Here is a 27,000-nt window from a genome sequence, read left to right on the forward strand (position 1 = left end):
AATCTAATTTGGGGTGCTGCATGCATCAAACAGTCTAATAGTTGATAAAAATTTCAGATCCTAGCTAGGATTAAATTCACATCAGGTTAACCCATTTGAACATGGTTCTCCCCCTATTGCTTTAAAGAGGTTTTTATACTCCTGATTCTTTGGAGTTGAAAAAATAAAGTATAAAGCAAATAAAACTTAAATGGATTCACTCTGAAAATTCTAAAGGAAGGTCTCATTAAAAAAATACTTTAAATAGTCAGCCCCCTTGGTCACTTCTTGTGTTAACATCTCATAAGCTGCAGACAAAACTCTGTTCTACTCCACATAGCAAAACCCATCCCTACATCCTAGGCCATATGGATTCTAGCATCAGTCTTCTTTGCTCTTCTTTGTTTACTAAAAACTGTTCCCATCTGTAGTTTCTCCCTTAAAAAAAAAAAATCCAATAGCCAGCCACTCCTCTTTTCTGTCATTGCTCGTGTTGCAAATTATAAAACTTACTTTTATTCTGAAGCAAAGAAACCATCAATGGAAGATTTCTTATAGCCTAAGGGGAGATCAAGTCATCAGCATACTTCTCTTGATTTTGGGGTGCAGTCTAGAGGTAGAGTGTAGGTATGGAGTGGGGAGAGGGTATAAGGCACTGAATAACCATAAGTATTTTTGTCCCTGTTTTGCAGGAACAAAAATAAATGAGAGACAGCCTATCGTGGAGATTACCTTGAATCTACTCTAATCCTTTTATATGTTTAAGGTAAATAATTTGCAAAGTGGAATGCTTCATATACGGACAGAAATCACTTGCTATTCAGTGCCATAAGCCCAATGTGGATGCTGAAGTATATGCTAAAGCCTGCAGCCAGGTTTCAGCCCACCAGAATGCACCCCACACCATATTCTCATGCCCCCTGGTCGCTTTCCTGCTGCAGAGCTCCATTTCTCTTCCTCTGAGCACCAGCTTTGATCTGTGCTTTCCCCTGTCAGATAGCTCAGGGTTCTGGTGAGAACAGATGTAGGGAGAAGCCCTCACTGTGATGAAAAGGTAAGAAGAATGTTTCTTAATAAGCGACACCTGAGATTAAAGAGGGACATTTGGCTTCATTTGGCTTAAAACGGCATGATTGCCAATCATTTGCCAGTGTGGCCCTCCACACTGCTTGCTCTTCACAGTTCTGGAGCACTGAGATCTTTTTTTCCTTTCTAAGCTTCTTCTGTCTCCACCCCGAGCCTCCATCCTCAGATTTCTTAACATGGCCTAAGGAGCTTCTAGGTAATTGGCCCTTCTTTGTGCTTCCTACCTAGAGACAAATAATCTGGAACAGTGATGGAAGGAACCGATCTAGGTCCAGAATTCTATAAGGAATCCCCTCCCCTGTCCTGGAACAATTGCTCTTCAGCCCCTGAATGAAGCCACTGACATTCAATATAACGTGTGTCCTTCATCTTAGCAAATTATTGCTGCTACTCTAGGGCACTCACTGTCTGTATCAGTACTTTCTGTTCAAAATATGACTCTCTGCACAAACTCAGGGATCCCAGAAGCACATATAGCTGTTTTAAACTAGTCTTTTGATTTATACCATGGGCTCTGGTTCTGCTGTGGACCTAATGTTTGTGCCCTCTTATCCCCAAAAAATTACTATGTTGAACCCTAACCCCGAATGTGGTGGTATTAGAAGCAGAAGTCTTGAGGGAGGGGTATAATCAGCCACTGGGTGGGATGTATTTTTTCAGATGAGGTCATGAGGGTTGGCTCCCATGCTAAGATTGGTATTCTTATAATGAGAAATACCAGAGCTTGTTCTCTCACCATGTGAGGACCACCATTTGCACACCATGAGAAAAGTTCTCACCAGGAACTATTTGTAAGCTGGAACCTTGATCTTAGACTCTCCTACTTCCAGAAATTGAGAAATAACTAGCTGTTGTAACATCACCCAGTAAATAGTATTTTGCTACAGGAGCCCAAGCAACTAAGACAGGTCCCATGCCTTTTGCATTTGAATGTTAGCTTGGTCTCTTGCCATGTACTTTAAAAAAGTGATTTAACTCCTCTGTGCCTTGCTTTCCTAGTCAGTAAAATGAAGTTTATAATACATTCCACATAGAGTTGTGCATCTCCTAATTTTGTATTTCAGGACAGTTCTGTTTTTTGATAAGGACTTTATTAGAGTTGGGATTTTTGTTGTCCTTACTGACTTTACACAATTGATGCAATCTTGATGTTTTCCTCATTTTTGGTGAACCAGTAATGTAGATTTTAGTAAAACTAGGTATGATCCTCAGAGGTCCTTCAGTGCCTGGATTTTATGGATAAGGGACCGAAATGATTTCAACTGGGACTTTCAAATACCCATTGAATTTGAGTATTGGTTGGTATTTGATTACTCACAGCAGAACAATGGTCCAAACAGAAATAAAATTTCTGAATGAGCACCCTTAGGATACATTAAAATATATTTGCATTCTGCACTAATGCCCCATCCTTCTGCTGATCTGGGATATGGCTTGCTATTTTAATAGGTGAGAAGTGCACTTGGAAGAGATCAGAATTATACTGAAATGTAGTGAGACTTGAGCTATCAAAAATCCCAAAGAAGGGGTTGCCCATGAAAATGCATTCTTTTGAGCTGAGTCATATTGCATAAGCTATCATCGTTGCATGTACTCTGAGGTCAATGAGATCAGATATAATGCTAAAAGCCAAGCTGTATCTGTCCTCACAACATTACTTGTTATTCCCACCTTCCAAATTCATGTCCATCTGGAACTTCAGAAGTGATCTTATTTGGAGAGAAGGTCTATGCAGATGCAATTAATTAAGACTCTCAAAATGATACAGTAGTAGATTTAGAGTGGGTCCTAAACCCAATGGCTAGTGTCCATAAATAGCAGACATAAAAGGAGGCCTTGTGCAGGTGGAGGAAGAGACAGAACTTACACTGCCACAAGCTCTGGAAAGTCAGAAACAACCAAACACTGGCAGAGGCAAGGAAAGTTTCTGCCGAAAGGCTTTGGAAGGAGCACAGACCTGCCAACACCTAGATATCTGACTTTGAGCTCCAGAAATGTAAGAGAAATATTTCTAGGATTTTAAGCCACTTAAGCTTGGTACTTTATTAGAGAAGCTCTAAGAAACTAACACAGCTGGTATCACCAGGGGATTGTCAGCTGCTAGGCCTTCAACAGGATCCAACAGAAGAGATTATTAGAACAAGCAGAGATTTTCAGTGCCCATGATGCAGAACTGAGCATGCAGTCTATGTACGTATGTGTGTATGTACATAAACCATACAATTTTGAAGGCAGCATCACTGCACCTGCTCAGTACTTGGCTTCATCTCTCTACAGGAAACTCTGACATTTGTTCTACGACTGATGCCACTGCAGTGACCAACCAACCACATGTAGGGACAATCCAAAGGAGCTCTCTCTCATCCTAGGGCCACCCATTTCTTCCTTCCCTGAAGTTCAGTTGTCAAGGATTGAAATACCAGGAGACTAAATAGCCACACATACGCCACCTGGAAGTATGAGTGATTAAAAATCTCCTGGCACAAATTTCATTCAAAGGGAGAGAGAACAGCAGATACTCTCCTGCCTCCTTTCTAACTATGTAGATGTTCCTAAGACAGAGTTTACATAGTCCCTCAGAGGATCCTATAGGATTTGGTGATCAGATAAGCTTGATATCAAGAGGTGCTCAGCCCAGTATATACCTTGATATTGATTCTCCCCCTTTTCTCAGTTCCCTTTTCTCAGTTCACCTTCCTTTCCTGAGTAGACACTCTGATACAGCAGTAGCAAAAAATCTTTGCCTTGAGGGCTTGCTTTCTGGGAAACCCTAGTGAAGACAAAAGTATAGTGGGCAGGGCCTCCTGGTGCGTAAGGGTTAGGACGCAGCCTGTAAGGCTGTCCGCAGCCACTGCTGCATAAGTTCAATCCCCGGTCAGGGAGATACACAGATGGCACAACAGACCTTTCCTGACTCACCCACTGCTCCCCTCAGCAGTATATTTCAGTCGAACCTCCTATTCTGTTCCCTCTGTCTCTGGTGAGTCCTCTCACCCCTCATACCTCTGGCCTACACTCCAGTTCTTGTATGCTTAAATAAATAAATATTGGCCTCCCTGGTGGTGCAGGTGGTTGAGTGCCACACTGTGAAGTTGTCCGCAGCCTCTACAGTGCAGGTTCAAGCCCAGCCAACCGGGAGAAACCCACATGGCGCAGCAGACCTTTCCTGTCTCGCCCGCTGCGTCCATCAGCAGTGTATTTCATCAGTCTGCCTGTTCTGTTCCCTGCTCTGCCTCTGGTAAATCCTCTCACCCTCCTGCACATCTGGCCTGTACCCCAGCTCTTGTATAAATACATAAATCTTTAAATAAATAGATAAATCTTTAAAAAAATATATGGTGGGCAAATTGATACAAATCTGGGATATATTGACAAATATGTTATGCCTGAAAACTATTTTGTTACAAGTGGAGAAACTGAACATATCTTAGGAAATGTATAAACTTTGGCAAAAGAACAGCTGACTTCAGTCATGACTGATCCATGTATAAAAATACTGTTGGTTCTATTTGCTTCTCTTTGTTAGCTTCCTTTTCACAAATAAGTTCAGAATCATATCCCTCCAGCTTAATATTCTCATCAGAAAAGAGATTTCCCACTTGTAAATTTCGTATATTCATCCAGGGAGGTATGTATTTCATCCCTGGGGCATAGAGTAGAAAAGTGGTGATTGGATGGGGCTGCACGGGGGGGTCGATTTCATAATTATCATTTTCTCTCAGGAATGCATGAAATAGAGCAGGAGAAGTTTCTTAAAAGAAATATGGATGCAGAGAAGGCAAAAGCAAGAGATTACATGGCAAAAGTAATTTCCATAATTACAGGGTTCAGGTTCCACAAGCAAGCCATAAGCTATGTGCTCACTTTCTGAGATTCTAGAGCTGAAGTTAATCAATTATTTCCAAAGCAAGCATTTCTTTTCTAAACATCTTCTTATTTTTGTTGCTTTTGCTATCTGTGTAGTTTATCCTAAAATCTTGTTGGTGAAAATGTGGTTCACAGAACAGTAGCACGCACATCAGCTGGGAGCTTGTTAGAAATGCCCAATCTCAGACCTATGCAGATTCGCTAAATCAGAATCTGCATTTTAACGAGATCCCAGGTGATTTGTATGCACACTAAAATCTGAGAAGCACTGTCCAAATGTCCTGTGTGAAGACAAACTGAACCCCTGAAATATGTGATGGGAAAGGCTCCACGGGGCCAGACAAAGCATAAGAGGGAATGATAATTTTGTCTTTAGGATAAGATGCTGCCATATTTTTTAATTAATCCCAAAGCTAATGGTCAAACAAGGGTATTCATTTCTTAGAAGAACAGCTGGCATTTTACAAAAGGGAATTTATTTCTACAACTATAAGAAGATTATAGATCCAAAACTTATACTCTTTCACAGAGATTATATCAAAGTGGCTTTTTATTATTATTATTGTTTTAAAGGAACAAGGTATAAGATTAGATAATGCAAAATAAACCATGGACACTCATTCAATTGGCTAGTAGACACTTACAGGAATTTAAATTGTTTAATGTGCAAACTAGCCAGAACATTTATTTATAGTGCCAGAAACAGTATGTCCATACAGTTTGGAGGTTGTAAGAAGGTATATGGTGAAGCAATGCCTGTGAGTCTAGTAGTGCTTTATTTGTGAAATTGCCATTCTCACCAAACTGTGGTCAAATTAGCAAAATCAAAGTCTGCAGGAGAACAACCACCTTTGATAAAATAATAGTTTTCTTCTGACATCAGAGACAAATGCACTTGGGCCAAGGATGGATTACAGTGCTGGTGATAAACAAAATGTTAAAGCTTCAACATTTAAATGCAAAGGGAATAAAGGTTATCCAGTTTTCACATTATCTTCTGTTTTCATATTGTCTTTCATACCGTCACCTACCATGACTGCTCTAACTTTCAATAACACCACACTATGAGACAGAAATGTACTTTCTCATTAAAGGCTAACTTTTTAAAAAAGATTTATTTATTTATGCACACAAGAACTGGGGTATAGGCCAGAGGTGCAGCATTGGGGGGGGGGTGAGAGGATTCACCAGAGACAGAGTGGGAAGCAGAACAGGCAGATCTAATGAAATACACCGCTGAGGGGAGCAGCGGAGGAGACAGGAGAGGTCTGTTGTGCCATGTGGGTTAGCTCCCTGGCTGGCTGGCTTGATAGTGTTGTATCTTTAACCCCTGCACCACCAGGGAGGCTCCTAAAGGCTAACTTTCTCTAGTCATTCCTTTAACAGTCTAGTGCCTGGACTTCAGGAGCACAAAGTCAGAGTACAGAGAAGATAATTGTGACCTCTGAGAAATTAGAAGACTTATGCACTCACTATAGTGAATGGACTGGTGATCTTCCAAAAGATGGTCTATCTAGATAGACCCTGTAAGTGTGAACTTATTTGGAAAAGGGTCTTAGCAGATATAATTAAGCTAAGAATTCTGAAATTAGTTCATCTTGATTGGATCAGGTCTTACAGCCAACTATTTTATAAAAGAAAGGGAAGAAGACCCAAACAGAAAAACAAAGTCCCTGCATGGGCGCACAATGGAGTTATGTGGCACAGCCAAGGTACACCAGAAGCCTCCAGGAGCTGGGAAAGGCAATCAGGGGTTCTCTCAGGAGGGAACACCTTGAACTTGATTTCAGACTTTTAACCTTCAGAAAAGGGAGAGGATACATTTCTATTATCTTAAGTCACCCCATTTGTGGAAATTTATTATAGCAGCCCTAGGAAATGAATACACCCATTGTGGTGCTTTGCCTTCTAATTTTTTGGTTGATTTTAAAGGAAGATTTTGACTAAATCAGCTACAAGCAAGCCAATGTTTTCCTTGCCTTATGATATACATGGGAAGGCTTGCTGTTGGTAAAAGGAGTTAATGACTGATTGCATATAAGGCATAAAATTTGAACTGTCTTTCAGGATATATGATAATCCATCCTACAAACTTTATAAGTTCCCTGGTGACATAAGTCCCATGAAAAATAGAGGGAGGAGACGATGGACATAGAAGCTGGTACATATAACTGACCCACATAGGCATTAAACTATGTTCCGTGCTTTATTTTCACTCTGCTCCATTTCAAAGCAAATCAACCAGAGATCATAACTTTGCTTTAGTCATTTCATTTTAAATCCCTGTCAGGTTTATCCCAAGCAATGGGTCAGGGCACAAATAATTCATTCTGTGGCTTGGATTAAGGAGAGACTAAGTCTGGCAAGAAGAGCAGCGGACAAATATCAGAAAGCTACTGTGAAGCAGGAGTAAACTGTGAACGTAGTCAATCCTAGAAACAAACTGGAAGCCCTAGACCAAGCCCCATGCGGGGAGGACTCGGCAAACTCGATCCAATTTCTGGACTCAATGCTGGGGCACAGTTACTGTAGAAACACAGCAGTGTGTGGCTGCATACTCCAGCTGCTCTAGTAGAGCATTCCGGTCATTCTGCTGGAAATCAGAGGCAAGTACAAGTATTACTCTTCTCTGTTTCTTCTCATACCTGTAATGGATATTCCCCAACCTTGCTCACTCCTGAAAAATGGAGATTGGAGACAAAAACTGGAATCAGATTCCAGCCAGCTACTCTGAATACAGACAATACAGGAGGTCCTTGAATAATGTCACTTCATTCAATGTTGTTTTCTTATAATGGAGTGTGTGCATGTGTGTGTGTTTCCTGTGACAGAAGATCATCCTATCTAGGGCTGGCTTCTACTTTATGCCCTTATATTCTAGGAGAGCCTCTGGTCCCTGGCAACCCTGAATGGCATATGTGGTTTTGAAAATGAATCAATGAATGAATTCAAGTTATTGCTTAATATGAGAAGTGTTTTTGAGTCTTTATTTAGAAGTTTTATGTGATTTTTGTGATGGAAAATATGCTATGGAAACTTAATTCTTGTTTATATCAATTATCCAATGGTAAACTCTGTTTTGTTATGTCATTTAGCTTGCAGTTCCCAAGAACCTGTCCATGATGTTAAATGAGGACTTACTGGATAGTTTAAAGACTCTAAGCCAAAAACGTCAGAGGAAACTCAACAGCCAAATGCAGGTGACCTAGTGATCAACTGTAAACCAGTACTCCATGTCAAATTGTGTTAGCACAGCCTTAAATGTGGGATTGCCTCGAATTTTTGTGTGTTTAGATACGTCAGTATTGACATACTGAGTTACCACTGAATGTGGAAAGGAAAATACTGCATCAAGAAGATGCTTGTGTGTATTTCAGAAACAAATGAGAAGGATCAGGGGAGAGTGAAGTGTAAAGGGGAGTGAAGACTAAGATCTCAAACAACATGAATGAAGGGAATATGCTAATGGCCAGGGGCCAGGGGGAGTCATTTCATTTTAAATCCCTCCAGAGATTCAGTAAATCCCCATGGCCTCCTAAAAAGGAAAATCTTACTTGATTCCATAGTCCTAGGCAATGGCAAACTGAAAACTGCTTTAACAGAAAATATCCCGTCAAATCCCTAGAACCTACAATGGTATCCTATATGGCAAAAATATGTAATTAAGTTACAGGTCTTGTGAGAAGGAGCTAACTGGGTTATCTATGTGGGCCCAAATGCAATTACAAGTTCCCATATAAGAAAGAAGCAGAAGGGAGCCTCCCTGGTGGCCTAGGGTTTAAGTCTCAGTGCTATCACCAATGAGGCCTGAGTTCAATCCCTGACCAGGGAGCTAACCCACGTATGGCACAACAGACCTCTCTTGACTCGCCCACTGCTCCAATTAGCAGAGTATTTCAGTAAAATCTGCCTGTTCTCCACCCCTCTCTGTCTCTGATAAGTCTTCTCACTCCCCAACCCCACACCTCTGGCCTATACCCCAGTTCTTCTAACCAAAAATAAAACAATAAACAAACAAACAAAAAAGAAGCAGAAGGAATTTTGAGACCAGAGAGAAGACAACATGAAGATGGAACAGAAAGAGATTTGACCACAAGCCAAAGAACACCAATAGCAACGAGAAGGTGGAAAAGTCAAAGAAGAATTGTCTCCTAGGGCCTTAGGATGGGGCTCAGCCCTACTTACACCTTGATTTCAGACTTCAGGTCAGCAGAACTATGACAGAATAAATTTCTGTAGTTTTAAGCCTCCAAGTTCATGGTCATAGCAATCCTAGGAATCTTAAATAAAAACTAAAATCCACAGTACTTGAGGGTCAATTTAATGTCCTTCCATTTATGCTCCAAGGAACAAATATTCATCTTCACCATGTTAAATTAAGAAATAACAAATATCCTAGGCTTTGGGGAGTCATTTATCAAGAGTTAATGTATTTTTAGGTATCACCAATATAATTTCCCACCAAGAACAGTAAGTCTAGGTTTCTATTAAAAAGAAAAATGTTTAGGATGAAAGACTTGACTATGGTGTTTATGCATCTGTTAAATTCTGTATTATTTACTGTCATTTCATACTTAGAGACAAATGTCCAAAGAAAAGATGGAGAATAATATCAATTCCTTAAGAAAAAAAGTGATAGAGAGGAAGAGAGTGATAACTATATACCAAGGAATAGAGTTTAGATCTATTGAGGAAGCCTTATGGAGATTCTGACCTGTAAATAACAGCTTCATCATTCCCACCCAGAAAATACAGTTCTCTTGGGGAAAGTACTGAGGGGCAGCAATACCATTATTGTACCATCAGACATGATTTAGCTCTGGTATTACCAAGTTGGCAATATGTACTAAGCTAGGGGCTTCTTTTTCCAATAAGCTGAAAGGACGTTCAGAGGTCAAAACTTGAGTTTTCTAAAATCAAAGTTGTAAGAAGAAAAATGTCCACAAAATAGTCAAAATACTCTGATTCTATAAATTTTCTGGCTCAAGAATGAAATCTAACTTTATATTCTATAATAGGACCAGTTTGACAATTAGCATCTTGTATCTCAGGCTGATTTAAGTAAACTTCACCTCCACAGACTCTGGAGTTTCCTGAAGCTGCCCACCAGGACCAAAACATTTAATAGCCAGAATGGACTGTAAAAGCAGGGGTTTTCATTACCTACTCCGCATAGTAAGGCAGGGAGAAACATATGCGCCAGCTCATGTGCCAAAGGTTTACAAACATTTGGTGTGCAACCATATAAATAAATAGTAATCAGAAAAACATTGGTGACTATACAGCATTGTTTGGCTTTCTTTTAAGTCAGTCCTTGACTCGGCTTTTCTGGGAACCTGTACTTAGGTGGGTTAACAACAAGCATGCTGGCTATAAGTAAAAAAGTACTGCCCTAAAACATACTGATGATAACAATACTGTCTTAAGTAAGCAAGGTGTGGGGCTAATGCATATTTTGATCTTATGGTGTCTATAATGCTGAATTTCTATCGATTTATAATCTGGAGAAATTCAGATTTAACTGACGTGAAGAGAACACCTAATATAAATTGGACAATTGACTGTATTTCTTTGAATATATTGTGGTCTTTAATTCTCAGAATAGCCTGTTGAATCAACTCTCTATATCCCTGCTTTACATATAAGTAACTTAATTCCAACATGTAATTTAGAGATTTCAAGTTACAGAATCAGGGCTTACAATTTAGTAATTTGTACCTAATCAAAAGTTTATACCAAATGGTCCCTACAATCCTTTCTAACTTCAAAATCATATTTCTACATCTAAATAGTAGCAAACATCAAACTGTGTTCTCTCCATACTCATAGCAATGAAAGAGTAAAATACAGGTTAATGCAGGATATTAAGTATGTGGTCTTACTCACCCACATTATTACTCTCAAAAAAGCTCTTCAATAAACGCGTTATGATAAGATCTTTATGAAAACTAATACAAGTGTTATCCTAACATTAACTTTTTCTGGTTGATTGTAATATTTATTTTCTAATTATCTATTATCATTCCTATAAGAGCATAATAAATCTCCTTCTATTACATACAATTTGCAATATCTTCCTGCATTAGAAATGCAATGCCTGTCCATTGCCAAGAACACGGGTATTTTTTTAGCCAATGACATTTGAGCAAAAGCTTTCCAAATTACATGATATTGCCAGCCCTTTTATTCTTTTTCTTGTTACAAGAATGCATGGCTCAGACAGGGACAGATTCCTTCTCCTAGATCTTGAAGTGAGAAGGCACATGGAGTCTAATTAAACATGACTCATAGCTGATAGCATGAAAAGTAAGTAACAAAAATTAACATTATTTTTAATAAATGAGATTTTAGGGCTTGTTAGTTATTATAGCATAAATGAGTTATTGTAGTACATCTAAGTACTGCTCTTTTATTTTTTTAATTACTCAATTATCAAATGACTCTTAATCTAAAATTCTATATTCAGCCAAGCCAGAAACTAAATATGAAGGTAGAATGAAGTCATTTTCAGTCATGCATAAAACTTGTCTCAAGAATTTACTTCCAATGCATTCTATCTCACAAAGCTACTGGAAAATATATTCCATGTAAGCAAATGACCAAAAACGGAAGAAAACATAAGATCCAGGAAAATGGAAAGGAAGAGAAAAGGAAGAGAATAATGAAGCAAAATATCAAGATGACAAGTGTATACCATTCACATAAGAACAAATACAAATCCAGGAGAGATCTCTTCAAAACTACAAAAGTTATAGAACACATAATGTGCTGTATATGTTATGCAGAGATTTATACCCTGGTACAGAAGCTCAAGTTTAATTATTATTTAAAAAAAAATAACAAAAAAAAAGCAAATTACTTATTAACATGCTGTGGAGAAAAATAAAGGAAATCATGGATCAGCTATAAAGAGTGTTTACCCCGCATAATATAAAACTGAATACTGATCTAGCCAAACTTGTAATGCAAGTGTATGGGGAGACTGTGTGGACACAAAAGTTCTAATGCATATGCTTGAACTAAAGAGATGGTAAAAGCTAGCCTTGCATAGTGGGGAATTTATTTATAATTTTACATATTTTACATACATATTTACATATGTAAAATTGGTAATCAAGAAGCAGAAATATAGGCATTTCTTTAGAGATATGTAGGTAAATTCAAAGAACATCAGCTGGAGAATTAGTACTTTTGGAGAATATAGAGAAGACCCTAGTTTCTGTAACAGCCTTGTTGAAAGAATTAATTTGGATCTTTGAACTATATGCATATATAAATTTGATATAAAAACACTGATTTAAACAAAAATTCAAACACAAATGAGAGTACTCTATATATCAGGTAGTTCAGGAGAAAACAGACGAAACATTTCTCTTTCAAAAATTTTCCCTACCTTGTGGTGTTTTTCTAAGTCAAAACTACATTTTCAGAACTGCAGGATGCTTACTAAATTTCTGCCCTTTCACTTGATCTCAAGCTTCAGTGTTAAGTCCCTAAAAGTTTTCATGACTTAGTTTTCTAAGCCAAGAGCAAAATGTCTACATTGAAAAAGCAAAACACACAACAAAAGCAAAGGCAAACAAGTAGAAAAATTTCACAAATCAGATTGAAAATACAGTATCTATTAGTCTCCTGAGGCTCTTTATCAAAACACAGGATCTTGGAACCTAAGCGGATTTGGTTATCCAAAACCCCTGCTGGTCTTTCTTTCTTTTGGATTCATTTTTCTCATTGCTTCTCCTGTGTTGCCAACCAGCAGGGACCAGTAAGGTGGTGCATCCCCCCTGCCCAGATAGTCACTTGAGAGCTGGGCTGCATACTGAACGACAAATTAAAATCAGCATTCTTGAAATTAGTCCTGACCATTGGAAGCAGTTCCCCTCTGGGTCTGCATGTATGTGTTTCATTGTACACAGAGTTTGTTGGAAAGTAATTGACAGGGTTTGTATCAATCCGTTGTGTGTCTATGCCTGTATCAACATTTTTAATAAAGCACCTATTTGTAAAGCTGGATTTGGGTTCTGAAAATTTGCAAATCACACAAAGAAAGATTATCACTCAGATAAGCAGCAGCATGATCTTACATGACTTCATCTGCAATTGAAATAAACACCACATATGTACACAAACATATTCACAGAGCAGCAAATTCACATAGAATAAGAAAACTTCATGTTTTCTTCCAGTAACCTACAACCTCAAAATCTGTCTCAAAATTATGTCTCTTCTATGTGTTCTCATGTGGTTTTTTAGTTACAGGGTAGGATTAGACCTCCTGCCTTCTAGTCTGTTCACATGAATGACATTGGGGCAAACTGTTCAGGACAAGAGATACTTTTATTAGAGTCAGGAAAATATCAGAAAGCAGAATGACCCTCGTTCTCAGAAAACTTCTGTGTTTTTGTTTTTTGTTTTTAGGTAAAGAATGTTACTTTATCAAGGTAAATTCTATAAATAAAGATGACATTACTTTTGGAAAGCAATCTGCAAACTTTGCCTGAAGGGAGAGCTAAGTTTATGCCCGTATTTATCTTATTTTGAAAAGTACTAATTACAAGATGCTTATCGAGTATTCCATAATCTTAGTGAGGAGCTGCTGAAGGGGGAATTTGAATGAACACATGAATAGAATCAAAGATCCTCTGTCACTCTTCCAACTGAAGGATAGGCCTCCCCAAAATGTCCAGGATAGACCTCCCCAAAATAACTAGAATAGGTCCTCCTAAAACAAGCTGTTTTGCATGTGTATTAATCTCAAGCTGTGATCAGTCAAGGTCCCACAGGTTCATGACAACTTTTTTTTTTTTTTTTAACCATCTCTTTACCTACCTGGAAGAATGAACATGGGGGTTATTATCCAGAAGAAGGGTTCTTACTTGAAATAAACTTCAAACTGTAGAATAATATCTCACAGGACAAACTTCTAATTACAGAGCAACTGGTCTATGTCATGAATTACCCTCTGCTCATCATCTGAGTCCCACTTCTCTTCTCTTGAATTCCAAGGCTTCTATCTCACTTCTTAGCTCACTATATATTGACAGACAGTCTCATTTTACCCCATTGGCTTTAGTATATACATTCATTTAGATTCTCTGTATATATGTATCAATAATTAAATTAATCATTATTCCTACTAATCTATCTAAAGTTAATTTGATTACTTAACAAGCCCAAGTAGAAACCCAAGGGGTAAGGGAAAATTTCCTCTCTTTCCCTATACACCAAAGGATCCCTCAGAAGCTACCCCATCATTACCATACATTTGGGGAAATAAAGAGGAAGTTTATTTTCAGAGACCATTCCTCTATCTTTCAAGTCCTTTCTAGCAATGTTTCTCCCCTTTTTTCTCCTCATCTATTTAGTGAAATAGGATGCAAATTTAAGAATTCTAAATGCATAAATATCTTTAAAACTCAGCAAAATAATCTTGGAATACAAATTGTGTTTCTGGCAAGCAGGTACACATTCCAACATACTATAAACCTATATGAATGCAATCAATCAAATAGTGTTTTTCTATTGGACTCCATTTTAGAATTTCAAACTTTATCTCATAGCCTCTTTGTTTGCAAATACTATGTTGCTTCTGAGCAACCTAAATAATTACAACGTATCTATTTCTTGAAAACAACCCTATGTCTTAACTGAGCAACATCAGATGTATTCAGCCAGAAGCCACCTTAGTTTTTCTGTGGGGCCTGGAACTAGTTTCCATTGCTGCCAATTTTCAATGCTATCAATAAGAATATAACAGAGGGAGAATCACTGCAAAACTACACAGCCAAACAAATTCTAGAGAAAAAAAAAAACAAAAATAACACGATATGTCAAGATAGAAAAAAAAAAATACTAACAAAAACCCAACAAATCTGTTATTGATTTGCTTTTTGGGGGGTGGGGCACAGCTGATCTCCCTGGAGAAATAGTGACTAGCAGCATTGACTGCAGGTACATTCTCGTTTTTCTCTTGTTTCTTCAAATGAAAGCCAGGGCACTGCTACCAATGCTGGCCACCTCATTTGTGAGGATAATATTCTATGGACAAGAACATAGTAGACACAGAAAGCAATGTTTGAACCTTGCCCAAAGAGAGAGCCAAGATTATACTCACAAGTTTTTTCCCACTTTAACCTCTCTTCCTCTCTCAATTCCCTTTGTTCCCTGGTAAGCCATAAGCCTTCTGGCCTGTAGTCTGATGTCATTCTTCCACTTTAGATAAAAACCATTCTTTATGGTTTTTACCACTAAGCACAGTGAATTTTGAACTTTGCTCATCTTGACCACATGCAAAGAGCCTTACAATTCTTGGCATATAACTCTGCCCACTCCTACTCACCATTCCCTGCTAAGCCACCAATCAAGACGAGCATATTCTACCAAAAGATGTGACACACACATGCACACCCCTAGCTCCTAGAAGGTGACTCTGTGCCCTTATTCTTTAGCCAAGTCTACTTATTACTTTCCCTCAGAAGAAGCATCCTGTCTTCTGACTTCCCATCAATGACCACACCTCCCTCCAGTCACTATGGAGTCATAGTCACATGGTGTCATGACCTGGTAATTATTGCTTCTACAAATAGTATCTTCATTAACATCTTCCCAACCTAATTACAGTTTAATTCCTAGGTAATTTATTATACTGGATATATACTCAAATTCAAAGTGATTTTTCTAAGGTGGACTCAGATTACAATTTTATGTCAGCATCCTTTTCTTCTAACATTCTTTAACATAACAATTGGTGTTTTCTGGGCCCTCTGGTGGCACAGGGATTAAGGACAGAACAATCAAGCTATCAGTAGTCACTGCAACATGAGTTCCATCCCTGGTCAGGGAACAACACACATGGTGCAGCAGACCTCTCTTGGCTGGCCTGCTGCTCCCTCAGCAGTGTATTTCAGTAGATCCACCTGTTCTGATGCCCATTCTGACTCTATTGAATCCTCTCACTGCCCCCACACAACCTCTGACCTAACCCCAATTCTTGTATATAAAAATAAATAAATCTTAAAAAAATAAAATGAAAACAAAAAGAAAACTGACTTTTCCCCATTCACATTTACTTCAAACATGTTAGGTCATTCCAGGGAGATAGGGGGATAGGTGGATGGATAGACAGATGGATAGATAGATAGATAGATAGATAGATAGAGAAGGAGATGAAATTTCCCTACCCCCTGGGTTTTTCTTGTGCTGGTCAAATAAATAGAGGCACATTAATTGGAAAAAAAATAAATTACACACATATCAGAAAATTCATACAGATGTGGATTCCAAGGTCAGTTAGGAGGAAATGAGGCTATATATTCTAAACTAAGGAATGGAGTACAGACTAGGCTTCAAGGAGAGAGGAAGAAGACTCATATCACATAGACCAGATGATTTTTGCCCTGAAATATAAATAAGTTTCTTTAATAGAAAGGGTATTTTGGGCAAAAACCCTAATTCTGGATAATACCCACAATTTTTATTTTTTAAGGTAGTTAATACAGTGGTAAAAAGGTTCCTTGAGCCTTGATTGACCCTTATTCAAAATAATCTGTACACTAAAGTGACATTCCTTGGTATGGTCTTTTCTGAATATCTTGGGGAGGACTATCTTTTAGATAGATAGGTAGGAAGGTAGGTAGGTAGATAGACAGAAAGACAGATATTCAAAAGTCTATTAATTCTTCCCTGCCAAATCACAACCCTTGTGACATTCCTAATCTTTGTGTTGGTCACTAATTTATCTGCTTCGTTGGACAGTTAATGACAGAGGAGGTTAGGCAAAAAGCCTCTAATAAGTCAGGAATGGATTTTATTTAATACTTCAATCCATGCCTTTGCATTTTGGGGTGTTTTGAATAAAAATAGGTAGCCTAATTTGCACATTCTTTCAATGCTTTCTCTCTGTGTCTCTGTTCTTCCTTGGCATTCTGCTGAATATGCACCTCAGAAAGAATTCAAGGCTTCCTTGGCATGATTTTGATGAATAGGAACCTATGAGGCTTAATAAGAAGCACCAAAATGGACAGGCACCTAAGGGGAAAAACAGGTCTGTGCTGATGGATGTCTTTCCCAGGGGAGCTGGGGCACTGCTGAGATGCAGTTTTTCCAGTAAGTGGTAAAAAGGAAAGATAATTCAAGGCAGCACATGCAAGGCAGGATCTGCGATGTATTTTCTTAGCAGCAAAGAGTGTGCAGAAAGAATCAGATAAGCAGCTGCTTCCTAAGGTGCAAAAGGGACTTACAGCAGAGCAGACATGTGCCCACCCAAAAAGGACTTCATGGAATGGAAATGTGAAATCACCTTCATCAAGTCAAGTGATGGTCCAAGGTGAGATTTATCTACTCATCCATTATTATACCAGGGCATTAACTTTTGTATTTCGGTTTATCCTTTAATTAAAAAAAGAAACAGGCACACCCTAATCTTCATGACCTGAGGATGCAAAAGCTGGAAGTTATACAGCAGTTATTTTTCTTTTAAAATTAAAGATTACCAAAGAAAATAACTTCTTGCTAACAGCATCAACTTGGTTAATGGGGTGGAGTGTTGTTGCTGTCTACAGAGATACATCCATTGAGATTTTTGTCACAAGGACCTGTTTCACTAAGCCTTTTGAAGGTAGAAATACCACTGTTTCAGAAGAAATATTTAGTTTATTGTCCATCCCAGTATATCTCATTTTGCCAATTTATTTCATCTTTCATTTTCTCTCTGACAAAGATGGAAAACTTCCTAAACAAATTTTTGTTTGAGGTTCATGGGTTGTGTCTTAAGCATACTTTTTTTATTTTGATGCTTTGACATCTGGAGACTTTTTGACTCTGGAGGCTTTTTGACTCTGGAGAGACTGCACTTTCTAGGGCTAGTCAATTTCTAGGGATAATAAATGACTTTCCTGGAAGCCCATCTCTTTCATGAAAACTCAATCAATCCAGAACCCATACTCCCAAAAACCTCAAGTATCAGGCTTTCACACTCAGGGCCAATATCTACCTGCCTTAATCACCCAAGGGGTAATTAAGCTAGTTTCTACCCAAAGAGGTAGGAATCAGATACCAGAGATGGCCCCTATGCTCCAGAGCCTGCTGAAATTATCCAAATGAATTGAAGCCTGCATACCCCTACCCACACACCCAGTCTTTTTGCCCTTGGAAATGGCAATTAGTCTGTAACCCACTTTTCCCTTTCCTCCCTGTGCCTCCTGACCCAACCTGGTGACTCCAAGGTGTGTGTGTACCTTATCATGGCAAGCAGGATCCTTCCTTTTAGGAACTACGAGTGTCAAACTATCTTTTTAACAGCACTTACTTCCTTATCTGTTGTCATCATTGTATCTGAATAATAAAACCTGCATATTAAAACAGGTCATGGAGGCTTCCTTTAATTTCATTTTTGTCATGTGACAATGGGAATAAGGAGGAATCTTGTTAGTTACAGGTACTCTTCCCTGTCTTTCCACATATAAAAGAATCTCTTCTATTGAAAATCACTTTCTAAAATTCTGACTGCTTCAAAGCTTAAATTGCATCTATGTAGAAATGTCTGAAGAAATAATATACCACTGACCCTCAAATTTTCTTCATGTTGATAAGCAATTCTACCAATATGAAAAAAATTAAGGATCACACGATAAAAGAACAAGTGTAAGAGAAAAACTACTCTGGAAAGCCACTTATGCTATGTTAAAGGAAACCACATCTTAAAAGGCAACCACTGAAACTGTCCCTTTAGCTACCTTTAGCCTAAGAGACAAACTCCTTCACAGCCTCCATGTTTTATGCATAAGGAAAAAGAATACACCCCCTATAGGAGTTACTTCTACTTACTATCCCCACCCCTTCTTCCCCATCATACACCCCTTTAGAACAGAACCCCTTTACATACCTAATGTGAAGGTTTTCCAGTTACCATGGGAACCAGAGATTTGGTAGGTGTGCATATATAGATAGTAAATTTTATTTTTTAAGATTTACTTATTTTTATACAAGAGCTGGGGTACAGGCCAGAGGTGTGGGAGTGTAAGAGGATTCACCAGAGGCAGAACAGGGAGCAGAACAGGCAGTCAACAGAAATACACTTCTGAGGGGAGCAGCGGGCAAGACAGGAGAGGTCTGCTGCACCATGTGAGATTCTTGCTGACTGTCCAGGATATAAAGCAGCACTGCAGAGGCTGCGGACAGCTTCACAGCACGGCGCTCAACCTGTTGTACCACGGGGGAGGCCCCGGGATGGTAAATTTTAAAGTCACTCTCACAAAAGGTAGCACATATTGACAGAGTTGTTTTGTTTAGAGTGCTACTTTAAACACCACCACAATAGAACAAATTAATACTTTAAGATATTGAATATATTATTGTGTCCATTACTTTCACTTTTATTGACTACTTTTATGTCAGACATTCTAAATTCACATTTTGTGAATTCAAATTGAAATAGGAATATGGATGCTGACCCAGGATCCAATTCCTGAGATCCAGGCATGTACACTATCACTCACATTGCGTACAATTACTTGGTTATGGAAAATGTCCTGTGAACTACAGGACAGGATTGAAGAGTGCTGGGGATCTTTTAGTATAGAATTCATAGGATATTTCAGAGAATTTGGATAATAAAAGAAGGATGAGCTTATTATGGGCTGAACTGTGTCCTTCCCCTCTCCATCCCTTATATTGAAGCCCTAATCACCAGTACAGCAGTTTTGGACAGATAGTCTTTAATTAGATAATTAAAGTTAAAAGATGTCATAAGAATGGGCTGTAATCCAATAGGATTCATGTCCTTAGAAGCAGAGAAGAGACACCATGAGTGTGTGCATAAAGAGTAAATAACATGTGAGAACACAGCAAGAAGACAGCCAACCAAAGATGGTGACCTCAGAAGAAACCAAGGCTGTTGGCATTTTGATCATGGAATTTAGCCTCCAGAACTGTAAAAAAAAAGCAAACAACAAATTTCTGTTGTTCAAGCTACACAATCTATGATATGTTGTTAAAATAGCCTGAGGAAACTAATAGCAATGGCTAATTGGTAAAGGAGGAAGAAGAGACTTAGAGAATGTAGAGTAAATACTTTATAGAAAAGACAGCATTTTCAAAGGCTTAGAGCCTGTGAATTCAGGATCTGGTGAGAAGTTCACTGAGGTAAGAGCCCATAGGCCAGGAAGAAAAATGAAAAAGGAGAAAAAGCTACTGAAATGGTTTGGAAAGGCTTCAATGGAAAACAATTTGCAGCTCATTATGTTTGCAAAAGAGAATTGACAGGAATATTTAGATTGGCATGATTATGTTGCCATGGGAGGGCATGGGAATGATAGAAGGTGGAATCAATGCAAAGAGTAAAAATTAGAAACTGATGGTGTGTATGATAAATCAGGTTAGACATGATAAAGAGATAAGCAAATGCTGGAGGGGAGAGAAAGGAATCAATTGACACTTGATTCTAGACTTTGAACTTGAAAATGTCACTCTAATTCTTTGTGGGTTATTTTATCTTTCTATTTTGTGTTTGTTTAAGGTGATTATATTTGTTTTTCTGTGTAGTGTGTCACTGTAGCTAGGTGTTTCTTTTACTCCTTATGATTTTTGAATTCTCTGAATCTAAGAATAAGAAGCTTCAACCAATTATTAAATACCCCTACCTTTTCTCTCTTGAAATACTTCATAGTCCACATTATCTCTCTCTTTTCCTTCTGGAGTTCAATTAGACATAAAATAGACCCCTGCATATTCTTTCACATCTCATAATCTTTTAAAATATATTCTTTTTTTTTGTCTGTGATTTACTCCTGAGAATGTCTTCATAACTGTTTTCCATTATACTGCTTTATTTAGGAGTATAGCATTATAATCAACATTTGTATGTACTACATTATGTTTGCCAACAAAAGTTTAGTTTCAAACCTACACCATAAAAGTGACTCTTTTAATCAATTTACTTCCCCACACCTTCCATCTTCTCTTCTGGTAACAACTATACTTTAAGGCCCAACAGTTTTTTCTGGTTTTTTGCAACTATTGCTCGAGTTGAATTTATGAGTTCCATGAACAAAATAAATGTGTGTTTCAAAGATTATTGAAATCACTCCCAAGTTTCTGGCTTGTTATATATATTAGGTATATGCTTTGAATTAAATCTTTTTATTTTATTTTATTTTTTTAAGATTTATTTATTATTTATTTATACAAGCACTGGGTACAGTCAGAAGCGCGGGAGGGTGAGAGAATTCACCAGAGCCAGAGCGGGGAGCAGAACAGGCAGAAGGACCGAAGTACACTGCTGAGGGGAGCAGCGGGCGGCAGGAGAGGTCTGCACGCCATGTGGGACCCTCCTCCGGTGGCCGGGGAGCAGCCGGGGATCGAACCGGCGCCGCAGAGGCTGCGGACAGCTTCGCAACCCAGTGCTCAACCGCTGCGCCACCGGGGAGGTCCTGAATTAAATCTTAAAGTACAATTTAGGGGAATAAAGAATCCAGTTTGATATAAATATTCAACTCACCACTGTAAATAGTTTCACTTCATGCTGAAGGTTAGAGACTTAACTATAAGACTGATGGTAAAACAAGGTATAGTCAATAGTTGAGCCCTTCCAAGTTAAATTTATTAGTCAGAAAGCCATAGAAAGGCAGCAGAAAGAGATTAAAGGAAAAGAGAACTAACACAGAAGAATAGGTTAAGAAACAATGGAAGAATCAGAAATGTAGGTGATGGAGTAGCCAGTAAGAATCCAACAATTGATGGAAGATTAAATTTAAATGCAGGACACATTCAAAACTGTTTTTTAAAAAAGTAGATATCAAGTAAAATTAGAACCAAGTATTTATCACTGAATATTTACATCAATTTTGTTTTCCTGAGTTCATGGAGGTTGACAATCAAAAGCTGAAAAAAAGAAAGTGATAGATTTTAAGGAAGATAAAGGGGAGATTTTTGTAGCTGTTGATTTTATTTATTTATTTTACAAGATTAACCATAATTATAAGCAGAGGTAATCAGGCCAATAAGGAAAAAGGGATGGAAGATGTGTGAAAAGGAGGATGACTTGTGTGGTAAAATCTGGAAGGCTTTTTTGGAAGGAATGAATTCTAACACAGAATGAAAGGAATCATTAGATACATGGAGAAGGCTACCCCATCCTGAGAAAAATAAAGGTATGTTCATGAAAAAGGGTCCTGTGAGATAATTTAATTGTGGATTATGAAAAAAGCTAAAAGTTTTGTTTCCTTGTTAACGCTTTTTCTCTCCCCTGCACAGTGAGTTTTCAACTGAAAGATGGAAATAGATAGGAAACTTAAGAGGAGGAGGAATTATAATAGCTATGTGATCAGTAATATAACTGATCAGAAAGAAGGAAAACAAATTATGGAGTTGTGTCCAGTGGTTCTCAAACCTTAGCATGTATCAGTATCATTGGGAGATCTTGTCAAAAAGTTTGCTGGACCTACCTCCACAGTTACTGGCATAATAGGGTTGTATGGGGTCTGAGAATTTATATTTCTAAAATGTTGTCAGTTGACAGTGATGCTGATAATCCAGGGACCATATTTTGAGAAACACTATCTTTAACTAAAAACTGTGAAAAGAAAACATTTCCAACCCAAAAAAAACTCTACCGTAGAGTTCTTTGAAGTCTGTAATCTTACTAGATTCATGTATGTGTCAAAACTTCAGAATAATTACTTGCTCTATATGTTACACATTTTCAACATTCTCTGACTTTATTTAGGTTCTTTCCTTGACATGGAATGCTCCTTCATCTGTAATGGGGTGATAATTCTACACATCCTTCTTAGGACCTGCTCAAGAGTTACCTTCCCAGGAAGTATTGTACATGCATCTCTTTGGAATTATCTGACTCAGCTTTCGTAAGACCTAACACACTTGCACTCAGATTTCACTCTGCTTAATATTTTTGTTGTTTAGGGCCTATCTGGTGGTGCAAGGAATTAAGTCTCAGCACTATGAAGCTATCCACAGCCACTGCAGCACAAGTTCTATCCCCAGCCAGGGAGGTGACCCACATGGTACAGCAGACCTCTCCTGTCTCACCAGCTGCTCCCCTCAGCAGTGTATTTCAGTGCTCCTGTTCTGCATGGATCTGGCTGTTCTGCTCCCCACTCTGTCTTTGGTGAATCCTCTCACTCCCCACACCTCTGGCCTGTACCCCAGCCCTTGCATGCATAAATAAATTATATTTTTGTTTGTTTTTTTCCAGATGCCCATGTCTCCATAACCCTACACTGTAAGCTCCTTGAGTACAGAAAAATATCCCTTTAATTTCCCTTTTCAAACACATTGGCATAGAGAGTTGTCCAGTATTATTGATGTGAAAGTCCCTCTCCCACTTCCAACCTGTAAGTTGAATATTTTGTTAGAAAAGTTAAATTAAGCAGAATTAAATACCAAAAACCTTTTGGTTTCCCTTCTACCTCACTCCCCTTTTCTAATTTATTCTCCAGCTGCAATTTCTAGAAACTTGAGAACTAATTTTGTTACATCTCTAACAAAACTCTCTCTTCCCCTCTCAGATAAATTAACACCAGGGCAAGTATCTGCTGAGCTGTTAACCCCAAAGCAACAGAAAAGAGGGAAACACTATAATGAGCCTATACTGCCAGACACCTCTTGAAACTTGGGAATGTGAAACCCCTCACTCCCTTAATGCCCAGCACCTCCTCACATTCCTTTGTCTGTATGTAACTATTGTACCCCCTGCACTCAGAATTTCTTGGTGACCACCTCATATAACAAATTCCTTTGTGTGAAGACATTCTGGTGGTTCAGAATTTGGCTTTCTAGACAGAAAGCAAAAGACCTTGTTTGGTCACTTACATTTTCCCATTGACTGAATAATAGGCTTGATTCCCTAGTAGGCAACTTGGGAAACTTTCAAATATCCAGCAGAATAGGCGGGAGTAGATTAAATCAGAGAATATCAGAGGAATCTTTTGCTTTAGAAATGATTTTCCTTTCCCCCCTTGACAGCAGCACTTATTAAAATAATATTAGCTAAATATGTTTCCATGCCAAAAGTAATTATGATAATGTTTCTCTGCAATTATATAGTTCTTTTTTTCTAATAATTCATAGTACACAGGCCTCGCTTGGGAGAAAAGAAGACCACTGATCTGGACTTGAACTCCTCATTCTATCACTGGGCAGCCTCTTTGTCTCCTAACTTATCCCTAGCCCATTAGTATTGCTGAGGTCTGAGACTGGGCATCTGTGTTTGATGTCCTCGCAGAACCTACTCGGGCAAGAATAAAAAAAAAAAAATTCAATTAGTTCCTCTCAAAGGAGTAAATGTTGTTCCTCAATGGTGTGCTCTTTATCTTTAACAGGTGATTGAGGTCCTACTGGGTTCATACAGTTTTTCAGTCTGTTCTAACCAATTATGACTATGAAGGAAAAAACCAAAGAGAAAAAAAAAAATAAGATAAATGAGATGCAAAAGAAGGGTGCTTTCAGAAGTTCTGCAAGTCTTTCTCAAGGTGAAAGGGTCTATTTGTGAGAAAAATATCAAAGACCTCTCAAACTTCACGCCTGAGGAGCACTGCACTCCCCAACCCCCTGCTCTGTTTCCAGACTCCAACAGGACAGAGAGTACACACCAAGGCATACCTCCTTGTGCACAAATCCCTGTCTTCTATGACTGGCATAAGGAAGGATATCTGTCCCTTGTTCCCCATATTTCTGTTACTCAGAGAACCTCAAAAACCTTTGGAATTTCTAGAACAATGGGAGTGTCTTTGTTATTAGGCAACCCCTGTGGGCTCCTGGTGAGTCATAGGGCAATATAGCTTCTAGGGTCAGAATAGCATAGGGGAAAAAAAGCCCTGAGGAATAAGGGAGGTTGCAGAGATGAGGGCAGCAAATTCCCAACGGGATTAACCAACTACTCCCAGGTCTAAAATTAGTGAAGGACTAACAGGACATTTCCAGACAAGGGCAATAAAGAAAAAAAGGACTCTAAGGCCTGGGAAGCAAGGCACTGTGGCATTGAGGCAGTGAGTGAGATCACTGAGAACTGAACACTGACATAGAGACAGATGGGGCTTTAGAATAATTAGGGAGAGAAGGTCCCTGAAACAAAATTCAATTACGCGTCTTCCCCGTCCCTGGTTCTCCAAGCCTAGGAGTCCATCCCATTTCATTTGTTTCTTTTCTCCTTAATAAACTTTTCCCTATATCTACTTCTTGAAACAAATTTGCCTCTTTTCACTTGCTTGCTTGAGTCAACGAAGTTCCTGCTACAGCTTTGTCAGACACCAACCCATGGTGGTCAAGTGGTTAGGACTCAGCCCTGTTGCCATAGCCTGGGATTGATTCCTGACAGGGGAACTATTAGACCTGAAAACCTGAAATTATGGTAACACAATTTAGGATGGGGCTGGTCACAAGGAGAATCAAGCACAGATTAGAGGGTTGTACCTTAGCACCAACCCTACCTCCTACGAGGAAAGGGGTGCTAGAAATTGAGCTCAGTCATACAGACAATGACTAAATCACACCTACATAAAGTCCCTGAACCTGAAACTCAGTGGTGCTTCCAGATCAGTGAACACCCTGATGTATTGGGAAGGTAATATTCCTTGAGTCTGCAGGGAGAGAGCATAAAGCCATGCTTCTGATTCCAATTCCAAATCCAATTTATGTGGGCTTTCCCCACCAAGCAATACTCCAACACCAGCTGGGTGTCCTACAATTCAACTCAGTTCAGACACTACTGGATATAATGTGAGAATCCATAGGTTAAAGGGCTTAGTTCTCTAAGATTGCTCCATTTCAGAATCAAATTTAAAGCAAGAACAAGTGTTTCTGAGTTTCTGACCAACTGGCTATCAATCAGAGGTTCTAGTGACTCCTCTCTTAAGTTCAGTTAATTTGCTAGTATGGTTCACAGATCTCAGGAAAATAATTTGCTTACTGGCTTATCTATTTATTATAAAAAGACACATCTCAGGAAGAGACTTGTGGGTCAAGGTATGTGGGAAGGGGCACAGAGTTACAATGACTGTTCTAAGCCTGCCAGGAAGCTCTCTGAATACTGTCCTTTTGGGGACTGTATGGGGACTGCATTACATAAGGTGATTGCTGAATTAAATTGTGAGCCATTGGTATTTAAGTAAACCTCCATTCCTCTCTTCTCCTCAAAGATCTGGAGGGGGCCTCCCCGTGGCACAGCTGTTGAGCGCTGGGTTGCGAAGCTGCCCGCGGCCTCTGCGGCACTGGTTCGGTCCCCGGCCACTCCCCGGCCACCGGAGGAGGGTCCCACATGGCGCGCAGACTGCTCCTGCCGCCCGCTGCTCCCCTCAGCAGTGTACTTCAGTCCTTCTGCCTGCTCTGCTCCCCGCTCTGGCTCTGGTGAATTCTCTCACCCTCCCGCGCTTCTGACTGTACCCAGTGCTTGTATAAATAAATAAATAAATAAATCTTTAAAAAAAAAAAATCCCCTTAAAAAAAATAGTGTTCTTTAAAAAAAAAAAGATCTGGAGGGTAGCTGATTGAATTTTTCAACCTCAGGTTGGGTCTCTGGCAACTAGCCCCCAAGCTGAGATTAGCCAAGGTTCACATTATTAACATAACAAAAGGCACTATCATCACATCACTGGGAAGTCCAGTGTTTTAGGAGTTCTGTGTGAGAACCAAGAACAAAGGCCAAATATACATTTCTTGCTATACATCATAATATCACAGGAGGTCTGTGTCTGGGACATTTTAAGACTTCACCTTGCATGTACCTTTCTAATAAAACTGTATTATTAAGTATAGCACTTTCAGTGAGTTTTATGAATCATTCTAGAGAATTATCCCATATGAGATGGTTGTAGGAGCCTGAGTTTCTCTCCCGTGGGTTAGATGTGTGGTGGTCTGAGGGCTCTGCTTGCAGATAAAGAAAGGGCATTCTTGTGGAGGACTAAATCTTAACTTTGGGGGTCCATACTGACTCAGATGCTGGTATCAGAAGAGGATTGTAGTGCACTCTACTTGGGCTCAAGCTCCCTCTCATCTCTGCAGCCAAGGACAGAGCTGTCACCAAGACATCCTTAGGGAAGCCATACTGAGGGAGTC

The sequence above is a fragment of the Talpa occidentalis genome, unplaced genomic scaffold, assembly GCF_014898055.3.
Source record: "Talpa occidentalis isolate TD23 unplaced genomic scaffold, MPIMG_talOcc4v2.1 talOcc4.4, whole genome shotgun sequence".
NCBI classification, from domain to species: domain Eukaryota; kingdom Metazoa; phylum Chordata; class Mammalia; order Eulipotyphla; family Talpidae; genus Talpa; species Talpa occidentalis.